This window comes from Nicotiana tabacum, chromosome 20, assembly GCF_000715075.1.
Source record: "Nicotiana tabacum cultivar K326 chromosome 20, ASM71507v2, whole genome shotgun sequence".
In the NCBI taxonomy this organism is placed as follows: domain Eukaryota; kingdom Viridiplantae; phylum Streptophyta; class Magnoliopsida; order Solanales; family Solanaceae; genus Nicotiana; species Nicotiana tabacum.
The window spans coordinates 167,395,796-167,416,021 of NC_134099.1; the positions used below are offsets into that span (position 1 = coordinate 167,395,796).

Sequence of the window (20,226 nt, forward strand, 5' to 3'; positions counted from 1 at the left end):
AATAGACAAATCTTAATTCATATATAATTTCCTAAATTAATGTAGTAAATATTCTATTTTTGTTTCTAATATGGTACCAATTAGTTCCTTTCCATGATGGGAATATATATTGTAAAACTTTCTATTTTCTGATCAAATACACCTATAAAAGGTATCACTTGCTGAGAACCAAAGAAGAAAAAAACAACATTTTTTTGTCATACAAAGTTTTTTTAGCATTGATCAATAGGAAAGATGAAAATAACAACATTGGCTTCACCTGAAGGTCTTCAGTCTCAAACTGAAGAAAAGCTTGTCACTATTCTCAGCATCGATGGTGGAGGCATTAGGGGAATCATACCTGCCACCGTTCTTGAATACCTTGAATCTCAACTTCAGGTGAGACCGTGAGAATCATCCAACTTGAACTTGCATGCATTCTTTTTATTTTGTTTCTTAGCGGGTGTTCGATATCCGTATTGGGACCCGACTAAATCTAAATTTGCATCGAAAAGTCCCACTTTGGAGTAGAATGCTCCCTAACAAAGGCAAGTCTATACCCAAAGTTCAAATTCAAGACATGTAATTAAAGATGAAGGAGTATTTACCACTTCACCGCAACTTGCTTACATTCTCCATACGAGGCTTGTTATATATATGCGTGCGCTTTGCTTATGTATGCAGTTTATTCTTTTACAAGATGTTAATATATGTTTCATGTATTGTCTTAATAATCTGTGAAATTCATTTAAAAAGATTATTATTGGTTTTAAATGAAGGGTAGGTTTGTTATTGTTTTAAGTTGATAAATTGTTTCGGTAATTTATTAATTAAAAATTCAGATGGTAAAAGTTGAGAAATAAAAAGGTTAAATGTAATAAATTGTCAATAATTTGGAGCTTGACAGAATATTGTTTGTTAATTACTATTATTTAGTGGGATTTGCAGCTATACCCTATATTTGTGCCACCTTTTATTTTGTACCCTACTTTTTAAAATTATTGATTTGGTAGCCATCTCACATAAGATCCATAATAATATGACAATTACACCCCTGACAAATGATATAAAACGATTTCCTCCTCTCCTCTCAGCAACTTTATAAGAAAATCAGAAACTTGTTCGGATTCATCTTCAGAATCACACTTGCATGAAGTTGTTTCACCTTGAAGCTAAAACTTCATGCTAATGTAGCATGAAGTTGTTTCATGTTGAAGCTAAAACTTCATGCTAATATAGCATGAAGTTGTTTCACATTGAAGCTAAACCTTCATGCTAATACATGCTGAAATTATTTATCCTGCAGTCTACAGTTTTATCATGAATTTTATCCGAAACTTCTGTCTAAACATGCTGAAGTTATTTAGTTCATTTGCTAAAATTTCAGACTAAACATGCTGAAGTTATTTAGTTCATTTGCTAAAATTTCAGACTAAACATGCTTAAGTTATTTAGTTCATTTGCTAAAACTTCAAGCTAAACATGCTTAAGTTATTTAATTCATTTGCTAAAACTTCAGACTAAACATGCTTAAGTTATTTAGTTTATTTGCTAAAACTTCACACTAAACATGCTTAAGTTATTTAGTTCATTTGCTAAAATTTCAAACTAAACATGCTTAAGTTTTTTAGTTCATTTGCTAAAACTTCAGAGAAAACATGCTTAAGTTTTTATCTTGTAGTATGTAATTTTTAATGAGTTTTTACTAATGCATGCTGAAGTTATTTAGTTCATTTGCTAAAACTTCAGATAAAACATGCTAAGGTTATTTAGTTCATTTGCTAAAACTTCAGACTAAACATACTGAAATATTTTAGTTCATTTGCTAAAATTTCAGACTAAACATGCTTAAGTTTTTGTCTTGCAGTAAGTAATTTTTTAAAGAGTTTTTGCTAATGCATGCTGCAGTTATTTAGTTCATTTGCTAAAATTTCATACCAAAACATGCTGAAGTTTTGTAACGCAGTCTACAGTTTTGTGTAGAGTTTTATCCGAAACTTCAGTCTAAACAAGCTGAAGTTTTTTAGTTTATTTGCTAAAACTTCAGCCTAAACATGCTTAAGTTTTTGTCCTGTAGTTTGTCAATAGTCTTTTATTAAAGAAGGGCAAAATCATCTTTTTAAAACGCTTTTAATAAAAAAATTTGTACGGATGCAAACGGAAAAATAAAACGGGCATAAGTTAAAAAGGGCCAACCAAATAGGGCGCCCCATGTAATTTTTACTATTATTTATGTAGTATCAAGAATTTATTCACCTCGCAATAAATCTAGAATTTTAATTTTATATTCAGTTTGAAAAGAATCTATAGTTCATATTTCTTTGTACATAGGCGTAATATTTATGCATGTGTTGTAAAAAAAAGATGTCAAAATTATCTTATTTCCAGACCGCAATATGAACCAAATAAAAAGAAATTTTAAGTTGGTAAGTGTCGAATATCTTGGAGAGAAGAAAGAAAAGGAAAACATTCTCTCTAGAATGCGATTCTCTCTCGGCGACAACTGAAAATGGCGAGAAAATCGAGGACTAGAGGTAGAGGTCAGACAACAAATTCAGTGCGTATGGGAGTGCCACAATCGGGAGATGCGAATAAAGTGAAAAGTATCAATGCGATCCAAGGAATCATACCTTTGGATATCAATCAGATTTCAAATCCAACCACACCACAGTGAGGGAACAAGAGGAACGATAAAATCCCAGTGGTGAATAGGGCGTCATGGGCAGATCTTGTCGAAGAGGAAGCAATGGTGAACAAAAATACAGGTTCAACTAGAACCCTAGAATCAAACTAAATGATGGAGCAATGTTGTGGGTTCAATTCCGATAGAGGAAGGTCTAGACCTAATTAAGGAAAATACTGAACTGAATATGAAAATTACAATGGCGGACATTAAGGATGAGGTGTATTACTGGACAACAGCGGTTGTGTGCTATATTTTAGGGTCTAATCCATCACAAGTAGTAATTGATGGATATTTCAAGAGAATTTGGGGAGCATTGGGGATTGACAAAGTAGCACAACTAAACAAAGGGGTATTCCTGGCGAGTTTTCATAGTGTTGAAAGTAGAAGCAAAGCAGTGGAAGAAGGTGTTCAATTGTTTGATAGAAAACCAGTAATTGTGAAACCATAGAAGCCATATATGGAGATCACAAAGGAGAAAATAGAGAACATTCCTATTTGGATGAGATTGATAGGGTTAGATATCAAATATTGGGGACAAGTGGCTCTTACAAAAATAGCTGGGTTGATTGGTAAGCCTCTAAAGGAAGATGCTGCTACTACTACAAAAAAAAAAACTAACATATGCAAGAATGTTAGTTGAAGTGAAATTGAACCAACAATACCCGTCAAGTATTAGATTTGAAAATGAGTCTGAAAAATAATAGAGCAGGCAGTCCATTATGAATGAAAACCTGTTATGTGTGACAAATGCAAGAATTATGGACATGACATTTATGAGTGTGCGAAATTTCTACAGGAGGAAAGAGAGAAGAATGAGAAGCAACAAGAACTGAAAGTACAAAAGGAGATAGTTCATCAGAAAGAAGGGAAATAGATACAAAAAGATCAAGCAAAACAAATGGGAGCAAAGCAGCAACAAAAAGAAAAACAGGGGGACAATAAGCAGCTAGAAATGGGAAGGAATCCAGCTCAAAATTATGGGTATAAAGTTGGGAAGTATGTGAGGAAAGTAGTGGTGGTGCAAGAAGCATCATTTAAGATAGGTAATGTGTTTGCTACACTAGGAAAGTAGCAAAATGAAGAAGGGTCAAGTACAAGTTAGGCAAGGCAGAAGACGGAAACAATAAAGAATGATAATGTAGGACAAAAGGGGGTTGTAGTTGACAAGGGTGGGGGGAGCCCACCAACACATGGATAAAATTAGCTTTTGGAATACCAGGGGGATAAATAATCCAGATAGGCAGAAGGAAATTCATCTGTTTATGCATAATTCTCAGGTTGGATTATTTGGCCTCTTGGAAACTAAGGTTAAGAGAGCTAAGGATCAGAAAGTTGCTCTTAACTTATGTAATGGATGGTCCTATAGTACGAATCTAAGTCAACATAAAGGAGGAAAAATATGGCTCTTATGGAAGCCTTTGGTATTTGATATAAGCATATACAAAGTCACAGAATAATTAATATATTGTAAAGTACATCATAGAGGAACAAGAAGGAAATTTTCAGTAACAATGGTCAATGTATTCAATGATGCTGCACTAAGAAGAAAATTATGGGAGGATATCAAGGAGATTCATGAGCATATGGATGAACCTTGAGCAGTCATGGGGGATTTCAACCGTGTCCTACATAAAGAAGAAAGGATTGGGAGTCCAGTTACAATGGCAAAAATAAGAGATTCAAGCAATGTGTGGAAGAATGTACATTACAGGATATGAAGTCTTCAAGGGCCTTCTTTACGTGGAACAACAAACAGGGAGGTAATGACAGAGTATATAGTAGGTTCGATAGGGTATTGGTCAATAATGAATGGATATTGGCTTTACCAGATTCAGAGGTATACTATAGGAATGAAGGGATATTTGATCACTGTCCTGCAATAATTAGATGGGCAGTAGATCAAAAGAAGCAGCATATGTTCAGATACTTTAACATGTGGAGCATGGCACAAGATTACAAAGAGATAGTAAAGAAGGACTGGAAGACAAACAAAACTGGACCAAAATGTATGAGTTGGTGGGAAAACTAAACAACCTGAAGGGAAAATTAAGGCAGCTAAATAAAGAGAAGTTCGGTCATATAGAAAAGAAAGCAGATCAAACACAAGAAGAATTACTGCAATGTCAACAAAGAAATCAGCAAACACCTCTTAATCAGGAGCTACAAGAGGAAGAAGCAAGCCTAATCAGGAAGACTAAGAGGTTGAATGAAGCAGGACTTCAGTATTTGAGAAAGAAAAGTAAGGCACAGTGACTGGAAAAAGGGGACCTAAACACTAAATATTTTCATAGTATGATGAAGGCTAGAAGGAATATGAACAGAATCTTCTCTATAACAGATGCACATGGAGTCAATCAAACTAAGGTGGATGCCATTGCAAATTCCTTTATTTATTTCTACACTACTTTGTTGGGCACTAAGAATAAGGAAAAGGAGCATGTTAATAGCATACTGATTCAGCAAGGACCAGTAATTATGGAAATACAAAGGAACATGTTAGAGGAAAAGTTTACAGAAAGAGAGGTTAAAATAACCGTTTGGGCAATCAATGGAGATAAATCACCAGGTCTAGATGGCTATGGAAGCAAGTTTTTTAAAGATTTATGTGAGGCAACTGGATATCAGAAAGGGTCATTGCCATTTAGATACTTAGAGGTTCCAATTTCAGCAAAGAAGTTATCAATCATGGATTGTGAAATCCTAATAGATAAGATGACCACTATAATAAAGGCCTGGAGTTCGAGGAACTTGTCATATGCTGGTAGAGTTCAACTAATCAATTCTGCTCTGCTACATGTTCATATATACTGGTCATCAATATTTATCCTACCTAAGTCTGTTCTGAAGAAGCTGACTGCAATATGTAAAAACTTCTTGTGGGATGGGAGAGAACAGACTAATAAAGCTCCATTGATTGCATGGGATATAGTATATAGGCCGAAGCACAAAGGAGGACTAGGAGTAATGGATTGTATGGTATAGAATGAGGCAACAATTGCAAAATATGTGTGGAACATTGCTCAAAAGGCTGATAAATTATGGGTGAAATGGGTGGATCACATATACATCAAAGGGACCAGCTGGAAACAATATATGCCACCAACTGATTGTAGTTGGTATTAGAAGAGAATATGAACTATAATGGAAAAGTTCAAGGGAGGATATAGGGGGAATGACTAGCAACAAATAGGTGGAAGGTATTCTATACAAAAAGGATACCAATGGAGGAAAGGGAGCTGAATGAGTGGCCCTGGGCTAGATGGATTTGGAACTCTGTTAATATTCCAAAACATAGTATTATCAGTTGGTTAGCAGTCCATTAAAGGTTGTTGACAAGAGAAAGACTGGAAAAAAATTGGAGTATGTACATAAACAAGGAGCGAAATGTGTGGTGGAAGTAAAGAAACAATTCAACACCTGTTCTTCGAATGTCATTTTCGAAAGAGTGCCTGAGAATTCTGCTGGAATGGCTAGGATTGGGGATAAATGAACCAGATATTGATGGCTTGTGGAGAAGACTAACAAGAAATGTTAAAGGTAAAATGTGCAGAAAACTTATTATAGCAGTTGTGGCAGCGTTGATGTACAAAATATGACAGGTCAGAAATGATGCAATATGGAATAACAAAGTACCACGTCCAATGGTGATTTTTAAACATATCCAATAAGAATGCAAAGTTAGATTGAATATGCAAAATATTAGGAAAGAGGAGAGAGATAGAAGGAAATGGATAGAGGAATTGTTTAGCAAATAAAGATAGGGAAGATAGATAGGGAAATTTTGCGGCTAGAAGGAATTTACCTCTAGCCTGTACAGTTCAGAAGGAATGTGTATATTTGGTTGGTTTGGAGATTAATAATATTTTTCTTTACATAAAAAAAAAAAAGAAATTTTACAAATATAACTTTTTGACAAAATATCATGTCTAATACGTACGTTTATTTAAATTCTATGATAAGCATACACTTTTTTGTGATCCTAAATAAAATCCTTTGTACTCAATGTCTAGTACTACTAGTATATATTCACAATCTTGTTCTAACTTATAAAATCGTGCATTTTGTAATCAGCATTAATGTGATATTTCTATGGAATAGTAAGTAGTAATAAATTAACAAGTTTGGCAAATTAATGCTCTATTATAGTTTAAACTTACGAGTTAAAAATTTGGACAATAGGAATTGGACGGAAAGGATGCAAGGCTCGCAGATTACTTCGATGTAATTGCAGGGACGAGCACTGGTGGATTAGTGACGTCTATGTTAACTACACCAGACAAAGAGGGACGTCCTCTTTTTGGTGCTAAAGATATTATGCCCTTCTATCTTGAACATGGCCCCAAGATATTTCCACACAACGGGTAAAATCGATCACTTTTCAATCAAGCAATATATATTTTTCATTAGTTTATTTACTATTTGATTTTGTGATATAACGTTGAAGTTGTTTTATTTCAAAGGATTGCTAGGATCAATAAAAAGGATATTGAAATCTTTAGTGAGACCAAAGTACAACGGGAAATATCTTCACAAAGTTATAAAGGAGAAACTAGGGGAGACTCGATTGCACGAAACTTTAACCAACATTGTTATTCCAACTTTTGATATCAAGAATTTGCAGCCAACTGTCTTCTCTACATTTGAGGTTGGTCCTTTTATGTTAATTAATAACATCCTTAATTCTTTACAAACTTGTATTCTTGAAAAGAATGCTAAAATTAATAATCTTTAGTTTTTAGCTAGCTCATCCTTGATCTCAATTTGTATGACTTATTTATTAATCACGCATTCAACATATATGCATAAAAGGGTAGCGCGGTGAACGATGCATCTCGAGTTCATATAAAATTCAAAGAAGAGCCACGACCTAAGGGAGTGTAATTTACGGCTCGAACTTGTGACCTAATGTATATTTCATGCATCATGCAGGCAAAAGGAAATTCATTAATGGACGCTCGGATATCAGATATATGCAACAGCACATCTGCAGCTCCAACTTATCTTCCAGCTCACTATTTCAAGAACCAAGACAAAGATGGCAACTTTCAAGAATTCAATCTAGTAGATCGTGGATTTTCACCCAACAATCCAGTAATTAATTATCTTTGTATACGGCCGAAATAGATTTCGGTCTTCCTACGTTCGATCGAGTTCGAGTGACAAAAAACCGGAGTGGGATTTTGAAAGTGAGCTCCGAAGACAGTACAAACGAGCCTCGAGTCCGAAGGTTGCTCGAGGAGTCGGCTAGATAATCTTATCAAGCCCGTGACTAAATTGATCCGCAAGGCATTGCTTCGATGTCGGAAATACGCCACGCCCACTCCGAAGGCCGAACTCTAGCCAAAACTGAGGGCTCGACCCAGTAACGAGTTCGAGCGAGTATCGAGCTCACACAAAGAGTCCTTACAACCGCACCAAGAGAGAGAATCTTGCCGGGAATCGAGAAAGAGATAAATTATCATGGGTCCTCCACTATATGCTTTATTTTATTATTTTTTGTTATAAATAAAGTAATAACCCTCTATTATAAATGAGGGGATCCTTGTAAGCTATGGAGACGGAATACACGGCAACAAAAGATCATTTCTCATATACAAAGATATCTCCTTGTGCTTGTTTTACTTCATCTTACTCATTTTTTCTGTTCATTATTCCCATTCTCATAGTCAAGAATACTCGTATTTCTATCTCTCTATACGATTTGTATCAAAGGGTATCACGTATCCTTAGAACCATACACAAATTTAACGTTATCTGATTTCTCGGGTAAATAGTTTGGCGCCCACTATGGGGCTAAGGATAACGGTGATTTTTTGATATAAATCTGCTGTACACACCAGTTTACAACTTTGAATCAGCAATGGCTTTACCTATCGACCACGAAGCCGGTCTTCAAGATGAAACCAGCAACCTGGTACCCCGGGGGCGGAAGGCCACTTGATGATGGCACTGAGGCTCGAATCGAAGTACCCAAAATTCGAGCCGAAGTACCGTTGGATGTCAATTCACTAATAGCTCTGGAGGCGAATCAGCGTTCCGAACCGGAAAAAAGCATTCAGGGCGGTACTCGATCCGTAGCTCGAGACACCCAGAACGTGGGGGAAATCGGAGCCAACTTATGTATGATCTTCGAGATGTTACAAACCCAACAAGTAGCAATAGCTCAGTTTCAGAGCCAAACTCATATACAAAGAAGGTTGGATCCCAATCCGCTTCGAGAAATCACCCCTAGAACGGAGCCCGCCATAGTGAAATCAAACGAGCAAGAATCGAGGACCACACCCGAAATTACTAAATTGCTCGAGGAACTCACAAAACGAGTCGAAGCCAACGACAAGAGAGTGGAAACATACAATGCCAGGGTCGATCAAATCCCGGGGGCTCCACCAATGATAAAAGGGCTGGATTCGAAAACATTCATACATAAGCCTTTTCCCTCGAGTGCGGCCCCAAAACCAATCCCCAAAAAATTCCGTATGCCCGAAATTCACAAGTATAACGGTACGACCGATCCTAACGAACACGTCACCTCTTACACATGTGTCATCAAGGGTACCGATTTGGAGGACGATGAGATTGAATCCATGTTGTTGAAAACGTTTGGGGAGACCCTCTCGAAGGGAGCAATGATCTGGTATCACAATCTACCGCCAAATTTCATCGATTCTTTTGCCATGTTAGCAGATTCGTTCGTAAAGGCACATGCTGGTGCCATAAAGGTTGCAACAAGGAAATCAAACCTCTTCAAAGTAAAGCAAAGGGGTAATGAAATGCTGAGGGAATTCATATCCTGATTTCAAATGGAACACATGGAATTTCCACTGGTCATAGACGATTGGGCCGTCCAAGCTTTCACCCAAGGGTTGAACGAGCAAAGTTTGATAGCATCACGTCTTCTGAAGCAAAATTTGATCGAGTATCCAGCAATAACTTGGGAAGATATACACAACTGATATCAATCAAAAATTAGGGTCGAAGATGACCAGTTGGGAACTCTGTCTGGACCCATACATCAAAACAGGACAGCTACTAAAAACCAAAGGGAGATCGACAGAGAACAAAGGTCGAACAAAGACCGATATCAACCATACGTCACAGATCGGATGAACAACAGTTCAACATGCAATACCGTTCGGAACAATTGAAGGATTGATCGAGGGAAAAATTCTCGGGGACCTATGAGCAAGAGCGGCTTTGATAAATATGCCGATCCTATAGAAGCACCTCGGTTATCAGAGTATAACTTCAGCATTGATACATCCGCCATCGTGTCGGCTATCAGACGCATCAAAGACACTAAATGGCCTCGACCCATGCAGACCGATCCTACCCAAAGGAATCCCAATCAAATGTGCGAATATCATGGCACCCATGGCCACAGAACGGAAGATTGCAGGCAACTAAGGGAGGAAGTAGCCCGATTATTTAACAAAGGCCACCTTTGGGAATTTCTGAGCGATAGGGCAAAGAAACATTTTAAAAACAGGGATTTCGGCAAGCAAAACGAGCAAGAAGAACCGCAGCACGTCATTCACATGATCATCAGCGGCGTCGATACCCCTCAGGGACCAGTGCTTAAAAGCACTAAAACATCGATTGTGAGGGAAAAGCGATCTCGAACTCAAGATTACGTACCCATAGGGACTTTGTCCTTCGATGATAAAGATGCAGAAGGAGTCATTCAACCTCATAACGATGCACTGCTAATATTCATACTCATGAATAAAACTAAAGTTAAGCGTGTGTTGATCGATCCAGGTAGCTCGGCCAACATCATCAGATTAAAGGTCGTAGAACAGCTCGGCCTGCAGGATCATACCGTACCCGCAACTCTAGTTCTAAACGGATTCAATATGGCATGTGAAACCACCAAAGGTGAGATAATCTTACCAATAAATGTGGCCGGAACCATCCAGGAAATAAAGTTTCATGTGATCGAAGGCGACATGAGATACAACGCCCTTTTCGGGAGGCCATGGATCCACAACATGAGAGCTGTACCTTCGACCCTACACCAGGCCCTCAAATTCCCTACATCGAGAGGAGTCAAAACAATATACGGAGAACAACCAACCGCAAAATAAATGTTCGCCGTCGAGGAAGCGAAACCAATATCCTTGCCTTCGTCAGTAAAGGGATCGGGTTCAGAAGAAGAATGAGACACCAAATAGAAATCACAGACATCGATTTCGACCCAACCATATAACCAGATGATCGAAGAAGATGACGATCGAAGGGCCCCTCGATCCTTCGTGATCCCCGATGACTCCGACGCCACCAAATAAACAATTGAGAAATTAGAGCAAGTCATACTAATCGAGCACTGGCCTGGACAAAAGGTATACCTGAGAACGGGGTTGAGCCCCAAACTTAGGAAGAAACTCGTTCAACTTCTTATCGATAACATTGATTGTTTTGCCTGATCTCATTTAGATATAACACGGATCCCACCGGACACAACGACACACGGCTAAGCTTGGACCCTAAGTTCAGACCGGTAAAGCAAAAGAGAAGACCCCAGTCCAAGGTAAAACACGTATTCATAAAAGACGAGTTAACCAAACTTCTCAAGATAGGGTCTATTCGGGAGGTAAAATATCCCGAATGGTTAGCCAATATAGTTGTAGTGCCTAAAAAAGGAAACAAACTTAGAATGTGTGTGGACTATAAGGATTTAAACAAAGCATGCCCCAAAGATTCTTTCCCGCTGCCCAACATCGATCGCATGATCGATGCCACGACCGGCTACGAGATTCTCACTTTTCTCGATGCCTATTCCGGGTATAATCAAATCCGGATGAGCCCAGAGGACCAGGAAAAAACTTCATTTATCACCAAATATGGAACATATTGTTATAATGTGATTCCCTTCGGGCTAAAAAATGCAGGGGCTACTTACCAACTCCTAGTAAATAAAATGTTCGAAGAACAAATAGGTAAATCAATGGAAGTTTACATTGATGACACACTAGTTAAGTCCCTGCACGCAAAGGACCATTTGACCCATTTGCAGGAAATATTCGAGATTTTGAGGAAATACAACATGAAGCTCAACCCCGAAAAATGTACTTTTGGGGTCGGTTCGGGCAAGTTCCTTGTCTTCATGGTGTCAAATTGAGGAATCGAGATTAACCCCGATAAAATCAAAGCCATTGAAGACATCACTATCGTGAACAACGTGAAATCTATACAAAGGCTAACGGGACGGATTGTAGCCCTAGGCCGATTCATTTCGAGATCATCAGATCGAAGTCACAAATTTTTCTCTCTACTCAAAAAGAAGAATGGTTTCGCTTGGACCCCGGAATGCCAACATGCATTAGAGGAACTAAAACGATATCTATCGAGCCCACCACTACTTCACACTTCAAACACAGACGAAAAACTCTGCTTGTACTTGACAGTATCGAATATCGCAGTAAGCGTTGTCCTAGTTCAGGAAGAGCAAGGTACGCAATTTCCTATTTATTATATAAGTCAGACCTTAGGAGAAGCAGAAACTAGATATCCGCACTTAGAAAAACTGGCACTCGCACTGGTAAGCGCCTCTAGAAAGTTAAGACCGTACTTTCAATGTTACCCCATATGCGTATTAACCACTTACCCGCTTCATAATATTTTACACAAGCCCGAGCTATCAGGCCGATTAGCTAAATGGGTCGTCGAACTCAGTGGGTACGATATCGAATATCAACCCCGTACGGCCATCAAGTCTCAAATTTTAGCAGACTTCATGGCCGATTTCACGCCAACCTTCGTACCCGAAATTGAAAAAGAACTGTTGAAATCAGGCACATTATCGGGGATATGGACTCTTTTTACGGACGGGGCTTCGAACGTGAAGGGGTCTGGGCTAGGCATAGTTTTAAAGCCACCCACGGGTAACACTATTAGGCAATCTATTAAAACTACCAAGTCGACTAACAATGAGGCCGAGTATGAGGCCATGATTGCAGGTCTCGAGCTAGCTAAAAACTTGGGAGCATAAGTCATTGAAGCCAAATGTGACTCTTTGCTGGTGGTGAGTCAAGTAAACAAAATATTCGATGTTCGAGAAGGTAGAATGCAAAGGTATTTAGACAAACTACTTGTCACTTTGCACCATTTCAAACAATGGACTTTACGGCATGTTCCATGAGAACAAAACAATGAGGTTGATGCATTTGCAAATTTGGGATCGTCGGTCGAGGAAGATGACTTGAGCTCGGGGACTGTCGTTCAACTCTCAAGATTTGTAATCGAAGAAGGTCACGCCGAGATAAATTTAATAAGCTTAACCTGGGATTGGACAAATAAATATATTGAATACTTAAAGAGCGGAAAGCTCCCATCGGACCCTAAAGACTCTAGGGCCCTACAGACTAAAGTTGCTCGATTTACGTTGGATTCGGATGGAATGCTATATCGAAGGACATTCGATGGACCATTGGTTACTTGGGTCCGGGAGGTACCGATTACATCCTATGGGAAGTGCACGAGGGCACTTGTGGGAATCACTCTGGTGCCGATACATTAGTTCGAAAAATAATCAGAGCAGGGTATTATTGGATCGATATGGGCTAAGATGCGAAGGAATTTGTTCGAAAATATGACAAATGTCAAAGGTTTGCGCCAATGATCCATCAACCCGGAGAACAACTTCACTCAGTCTTATCCCCATGGCCGTTCATGAAATGGAGAATGGATATCGTCGGCCCTCTGCCATCGACCCTAGGTAAAGCCAAATTTATTTTATTTATGACTGACTACTTCTCTAAATAGGTTGAAGTGCAGGCGTTCGAGAAAATAAGAGAGAAAGAAGTTATAGACGTTATCTGGGATCATATCATATGCCGATTCGGGATACCCGCTGAAATAGTATGTGACAATGGGAAACAATTTGTGGGCAGCAAAGTGACAAAATTCTTTGAAGATCACAAAATAAGAAGGGTATTATCAACACCGTACCACCCAAGTGGGAACGAATAGGCTGAATCAACAAACAAAACCATCATTCAGAACCAAAAGAAGAGGCTGAACGACGCTAAAGGTATATGGAGAGAAATCCTACCCGAAGTCCTTTGGGCATATCGAACAACGTCCAAATCCAGTACGGGGGCAACCCCGTTCTCCTTAGTATATGCATCCGAAGCATTGATAACAGTCGAAATCGACAAACCCAGTGCCAGATTTTGATACACAATAGAAGAATCAAATAACGAAGCTATGAACACCAGCCTCAAATTATCGGATGAAAAATGAAAAGCTGCTCTCGTCCAGTTGGCCGCCCAAAAGCAACGAATCGAAAGATATTATAATCGAAGAACCAAGCTCCGCCATTTCAAGCCCCGGACTTAGTGCTAAGGAAAGTCACCCTCAATACCCGAAATCCAGACGAAGGAAAACTAGGACCGAACTGGGAAGGTCCATATCAGGTTCTCGAGAACGTCGGAAAGGGGTCATACAAGCTCGGTATTATAAACGGCAAACAACTATCAAGCAGTTGGAATGTGTCACATCTAAAACGATACTACTGCTAAGGTACGACCCCTCCATTATTCATTTACATTTCAAAATTCATCCCTGCAGAAGTCCGATCAGGAGCTAAGATGGATCCTTCGATACGAAGCCATAGATCTGAAAGCACGCATTGCACTCTTTTTCCCTTGGACCGGTTTTATCCCAAATGGTTTTTTTTCCGACAAGGTTTTTAACGAGGCAACCAATGATCATGCTGCTCTTACAACAGTATCTGAGGCCTCTTTACAATCGACCTCGAATACTAGGGGGGGCATTAGATCCTCAAATACATCAAGTTCAGACGCAAGAAAGTTATTCCGCTACAACAGGGTTCCAATAGCAAAAATTGTAAGAGCCAAATGGTCAATACGAACCCTGCTCATGTAGATTGGCCCGAACCCAGGCGCGAGACATGAACACATATGTAGTGACTTGCAAAGAAAGTTCTCCTCTTTACCGACATCTTATACCCAAGAAAAATTCCTATATTTTAAGATTTATTACGCAAACAGAATTAAGATAAATTTGAGTTCGAAGCATTCACTCGACTACTAAGCCCACGAGCTACCTTCATTTCAAGTTTGAGCAAACACTCACTCGACCATTACGCCTATGAGCTATATTACTTCGAGTTCGAATCATTCACTCGACTACTAAGCCCACGGGCTACTTTCATTTCGAGTTCGAGCAAACACTCACTCGACCATTACGCCTACGTGCTATATTACTTCAAGTTCGAATCATTCACTCGACTACTAAGCCCACGGGCTACTTTCATTTCGAGTTCGAGCAAACACTCGCTCGACCATTATGCCTACGGGCTATATTACTTCGAGTTCGAATCATTCACTCGACTACTAAACCCACGTGCATCTTTCATTTTGAGTTTGAGCAAACACTCACTCGATTATTACGCTTACGGGCTATATTACTTTGAGTTCGAATCATTCACTCGACTACTAAGCCCACGGGCTACTTTTATTTCGAGTTCGAGCAAACACTCACTCGACCATTACGCCTACGGGCTATATTACTTCGAGTTTGAATCATTCACTGGACTACTAAGCCCACGGGCTACTTTCATTTCGAGTTCGAGCAAACACTCACTCAACCATTATGCCTACGGGCTATATTACTTCGAGTTCGAATCATTCACTCGACTACTAAGGCCACGGGCTACTTTCATTTCGAGTTCGAGCAAACACTCACTCGGCCATTATGCCTACGGGCTACATTACTTCAAGTTCGAATCATTCACTAGACCATTACGCCTACGGGCAACATTACTTCGAGTTCGAGCAAACAGTCACTCGACCATTATGCCTGCAGGCTACATTACTTCGAGTTCGAATCATTCACTTGACCATTATGCCTATTGGCTACATTACTTCAAGTTCGAATCATTCACTCGACCATTATGCCTACAGGATACATTACTTCGAGTTCGAATCATTCACTCGACCATTACACCTACGGGCTACATTACTTCAAGTTCGAATCATTCACTCGACCATTACGCCAACGGGCTACATTACTTCGAGTTCGGATCATTGACTCGACTAATAGGCCTAAGAGCTACATCACTTCAAATTTGATTAAGTCATTTTAATCTTTTTGAAAACATTTGTAAGGCACGTATAAAGTCTTCACGAAATAGAAGCAAGTCAACAAAATTGTCTATATATAAAATTATCTACGTGATTGATTACAAATGTAAAAAATTAAGAACTAAGATTCCTGGTCATCCTCAGGAGCGTTTGCTTCTATATCAGACTCTCCCCCGTCCTCGGATCCGTTCTTGCTATCGTCGTCATCATCATCATCGCAATCAGAAGCCAAGGCTTCAGCTTCAGCTTCGAGCTCTTTAGCCTTTTTTTATCTCTTCAGTAAGGTCGAAACCTCGAGCGTGTATCTTCTCGAAGGTCTCACTCCGAGACCTACATTTAGCAAGTTCAGCAACCCAATGTGCTCGAGTGTCGGCAGTATCTGCTGCCTCTCATGCCTCCATCTGACAAGCATTAAATACCTTGAAAGACTAAATCGATGGGACAACTATCACATACGCCATAATTGATCCCTGTGAAAATGTCAGCTTATAACCCGATCGAACCGTCGAAAATCATATCGATTCTCTCCGCATCCTTCATGAGAAACGAGGGGACTATCTGTATACAGTCGAAATAGATTTTGACCTTCGTACGTTCGATCGAGTTCGAGTTGCAAGAAACCGGAGTGGAATTTTGGGAGTGAGCTCCGAAGATAGTATAAACGAGCCTCGAGTCCGAAGGCTGCTCGAGGAGTCGGCTCAATAATCTTATCGAGCCCGTGACCAAATCGATCTGCAAGGCATTGCTTCGAGGTCGGAAATGTGCCACGCCCACCCCGAAGGCCGAACTCAAGCCAAAACCGAGGGCTCGATCCAGTAACGAGTTCGAGCCAGTATCGAGCTCACAGACAAGAGCCGTTACAACCGCACCAAGAGAGAGAATCTTGGCGGGAATCGAGGAAGAGACAAATCATCATGGGTCCTCCAATATATGCTTTATTTTATTATTTTTTGTTATAAATAAAGTAATAACCCATTATTATAAATGAGGGGATCCTTGTAAGCTATGGAGACGGAATACACGGCAACAAAAGATCATTTCTCATATATAAAGATATCTCCTTGTGCTTGTTTTACTTCATCTTACTTATTCTTTCTGTTCATTATTCCCATTCTCATAGTCAAGAATACTCGTATTTCTATCTCTCTATATGATTTGTATCAAAGGGTATCACGTATCCTTAGAACCATATACAAATTTAACGTTATCTGATTTCTCGGGTAAACAATCTTATCATTATCTTTATTCCTAATATATATCTATTGTTGGGCTAAAACAACACAGCGACACTTTTAATATGGCGTGATATTATCCGCTTTGAGTTAAGCCCGCACGGTTTTTCCCAAAATACCTCACACCATTAAGAGATTCCTACATACTATATATGTATGCTTCCAATATTTTCAACTACCAATGTGAGACTTTGTTCGCACATCTAATATCTACCCTCTTTATCTTCTTAATTTCTCATTAGTTCATGTAATTACTAACTCTTGATCACTTCTGTATACATAGGCACTTGTAGCAACAAGCCAAGTGACCAAACAAATCCTCCACGGAAATCCAGATTTCTTTCCTGCAAAATCAGAAGATTATGGTCGATTTTTAATGATCTCATTAGGTGCTGGATCATCTGCAAAAATGAAACCAAAATACAATGCTAAAACAGCAGCAAAATGGGGTATTTGCAAATGGCTCCTCTACGGCGGTTCATCTCCAATCCTGGACCTTCTTACTCATGCCAGTGACGATATGGTTGATTTCCATATTTCTGCCCTCCTCCAAGCACTTCATTCCGAAAATAATTACCTTCGCATTCAAGTATTCGTCCGTTTCGTTTTATGTGAACCTATGTACAAAGTTTGACAATAAAACTTTTGAAACTTGTTGTCTTAAAAAGCAATATAACATTTGTGTGACTGTAAATACATGTTATTAAAGATAGTAAGAGAATATAAGAAAGACATGACCTTATACAGTCAGACTTCTCTATAATAGCATCCTATCAGTCATTCATTATAAAAGTAAATTTTTTCTCGAAACTGAATTTTTATGTAATGTTATAACATATATTCTTTATAATAACACTTTACTATAGCATGCGAAAAATATCGAAACAAACACGGGTGTTATAAAGAGGTTTGACTGTAAATTAAGATCAACATCCAACTTAATTAACACTATATTTGTAATTGATGAACATGATAGGATGACACATTGAATGGGACAGATTCCTCTGCTGACATATCAACGAAGGTTAACATGAAGAAATTAGTTGGAAAAATCTGTTGAAAAAAACAGTTTCAAGGATTAATTTGCAGGCAGGTCTACTTGAACCATGTCAACATGGTGGCTCAAATGAAGAAGCTCTGAAAAGGTATATTCAAAATAGTCTACTGAATATCACTATACATATTTTAGATATATTATATAGTAAAAGCAATATAAAAAATTTATTTAATTTGCTTGGAATAATTGATTTGACCTAACAATATTTTGTCAGGTTTGCCGAGCTGCTTTCCGAAGAAAGGAAGCTTAGGAAATCCAAGGCAGCTTTAACAGGCATAAGATCAGAGTAGCTGGTTATCTTTGTTTCTTCTTGTAGTTAGGTTTGAATTAGACCTTCCTAACAAAGGTGACCCATTCCGAGCTCGAACACTAAAGCTTTAATTAAAAATGAAGAAGTAATTATCACTCCACCACACCTTTAATGATTCTAATTTTTTGTTAATATATGTATTATGCTTGAGTTGTAAATAGATTTATCAGACAAGAGGGGCTGCTCTGATGGTACGCAACCTCCACTTCCAACCAAGAGGTTGTGAGTTCGAGTCACCCCAAGAGCAAGGTGGGGAGTTCTTGGAGGGAAGGATGCCGAGGGTCTATTGGAAACAGCCTCTCTACCTCATGGTAGGGGTAAGGTCTGCGTACACACTACCCTCCTCAGATCCCACTAGTAGGATTATACTGGGTTATTGTTGTTGTTGTTATTGTTGTTGTTGTTGTTGTTATAGTTGCTGTTAATAGATATAATCAATAGCAGTACTGGTAGATAGTGTTTGTTGTAGCAGTTGCATTCATGTATAATACATAGATTTAATGTTTTTACCTTACTATACAAAATATCTCAAATTATGCTCCATTATATTAGAAAATTGTATTATATTTATTTTTTACATTAATGGAATTCCAGCTTGAAGCTTGAAGTATAACGTAGGGTAATTTTTGTTGGGAATAAATCTCCCTACAGAAATAATATTTATGGTAATAAAAACGGAATAATAACGTAGCACCGAGATACGGTAATCAACAAGAATAAAAAGAACAACAAGAACACAAAGATTTTTACGTAGAAAACTCTTTTGAATAAGGGAAAAAACCACGGACCTGAGAGGAGCAACTAATATCACTATAGTAAGGAATTTTACACTTTGTAGATCCGAGTAAAATACTCTAAATACCACTACAAAACTCAAAAGAAATAATTCTCTTTTGATATTCTCACCTCACTACAATATCGCTCACTCTCTATTTTTCTCACAGACTATTTGCTTATACCCTGTCTGTGAAACCTCACTCTTTTTTTCTAACTCTCAGATATATTTTCCTCTGAGATTGGTGTATAATATGAGAGGTGAAGCTCTCCTTTTATAGAGAGGATGGCTGCCCCAATTAACCAATCGGAAGATTGGATCTCACTTTACAACTTGCACTATGCAATTTGCAGTGCAAATTGGTTGCCAACTCTAAGACTTGCTCTTGCCATCATTAGATTCCTTTTTTTTTCTACACATGGGTTTGGACTCCATTAATCTCCCCCTCCAGATCCATTCACCTGAAGGAGGTAACACCAGACTTCTAGCTTGAGTGCATGCTAACAAGTTCTTTGCACAATTCGAATTTGTCTCTTGGTACCACCTTGATCAGCATATCTACGGGATTCTCACTTGTAGAAATCTTCAAGACTTTTAGAGATTCATTCTCTACCATTTCTCGAATCTAGTGATATCTCACGTCGATATGTTTGGTTCTTGCATGGTACATGGAGTTCTTGCTAAGGTCTATTCCACTTTGACTGTCACAATAGACGACATATTCCTTCTGATGCAATCCAAGATCTTGAAGGAACTGTTTCAACCATATCATCTCCTTGCCAGCTTCAGTAGCGGCAATATACTTCGCTTCAGTTGTAGAGAGTGCGACACACTTCTGCAACCTTGACTGCCATGATATAGCTCCCCCTGAAAATGTAAACAAATATCAGTAGTGGATTTTCTGTTATCAATGTCACCTGTCATATCATCATATGTATAGCCCTTCAACATTGGATCAGATCCTTCAAAGCACAAACAATCTCTCGTGGTATCTCTCAGGTACCTGAGTATCCACTTGACTGCTTCCCATTATTCTTTTACAGGATTTTCATGAAACCTGCTGACAACACCAACTGCGTAA

At 38.7% G+C, this 20,226-nt stretch overlaps 1 pseudogene; it reads left to right on the top strand.

The window, feature by feature from the left end:
- The first annotated feature begins 201 nt into the window (after nt 1-201).
- Nucleotides 202-18,350, top strand: LOC107785396 (patatin-like protein 2; annotated as a pseudogene).
- Nucleotides 18,351-20,226: the final 1,876 nt, after the last annotated feature.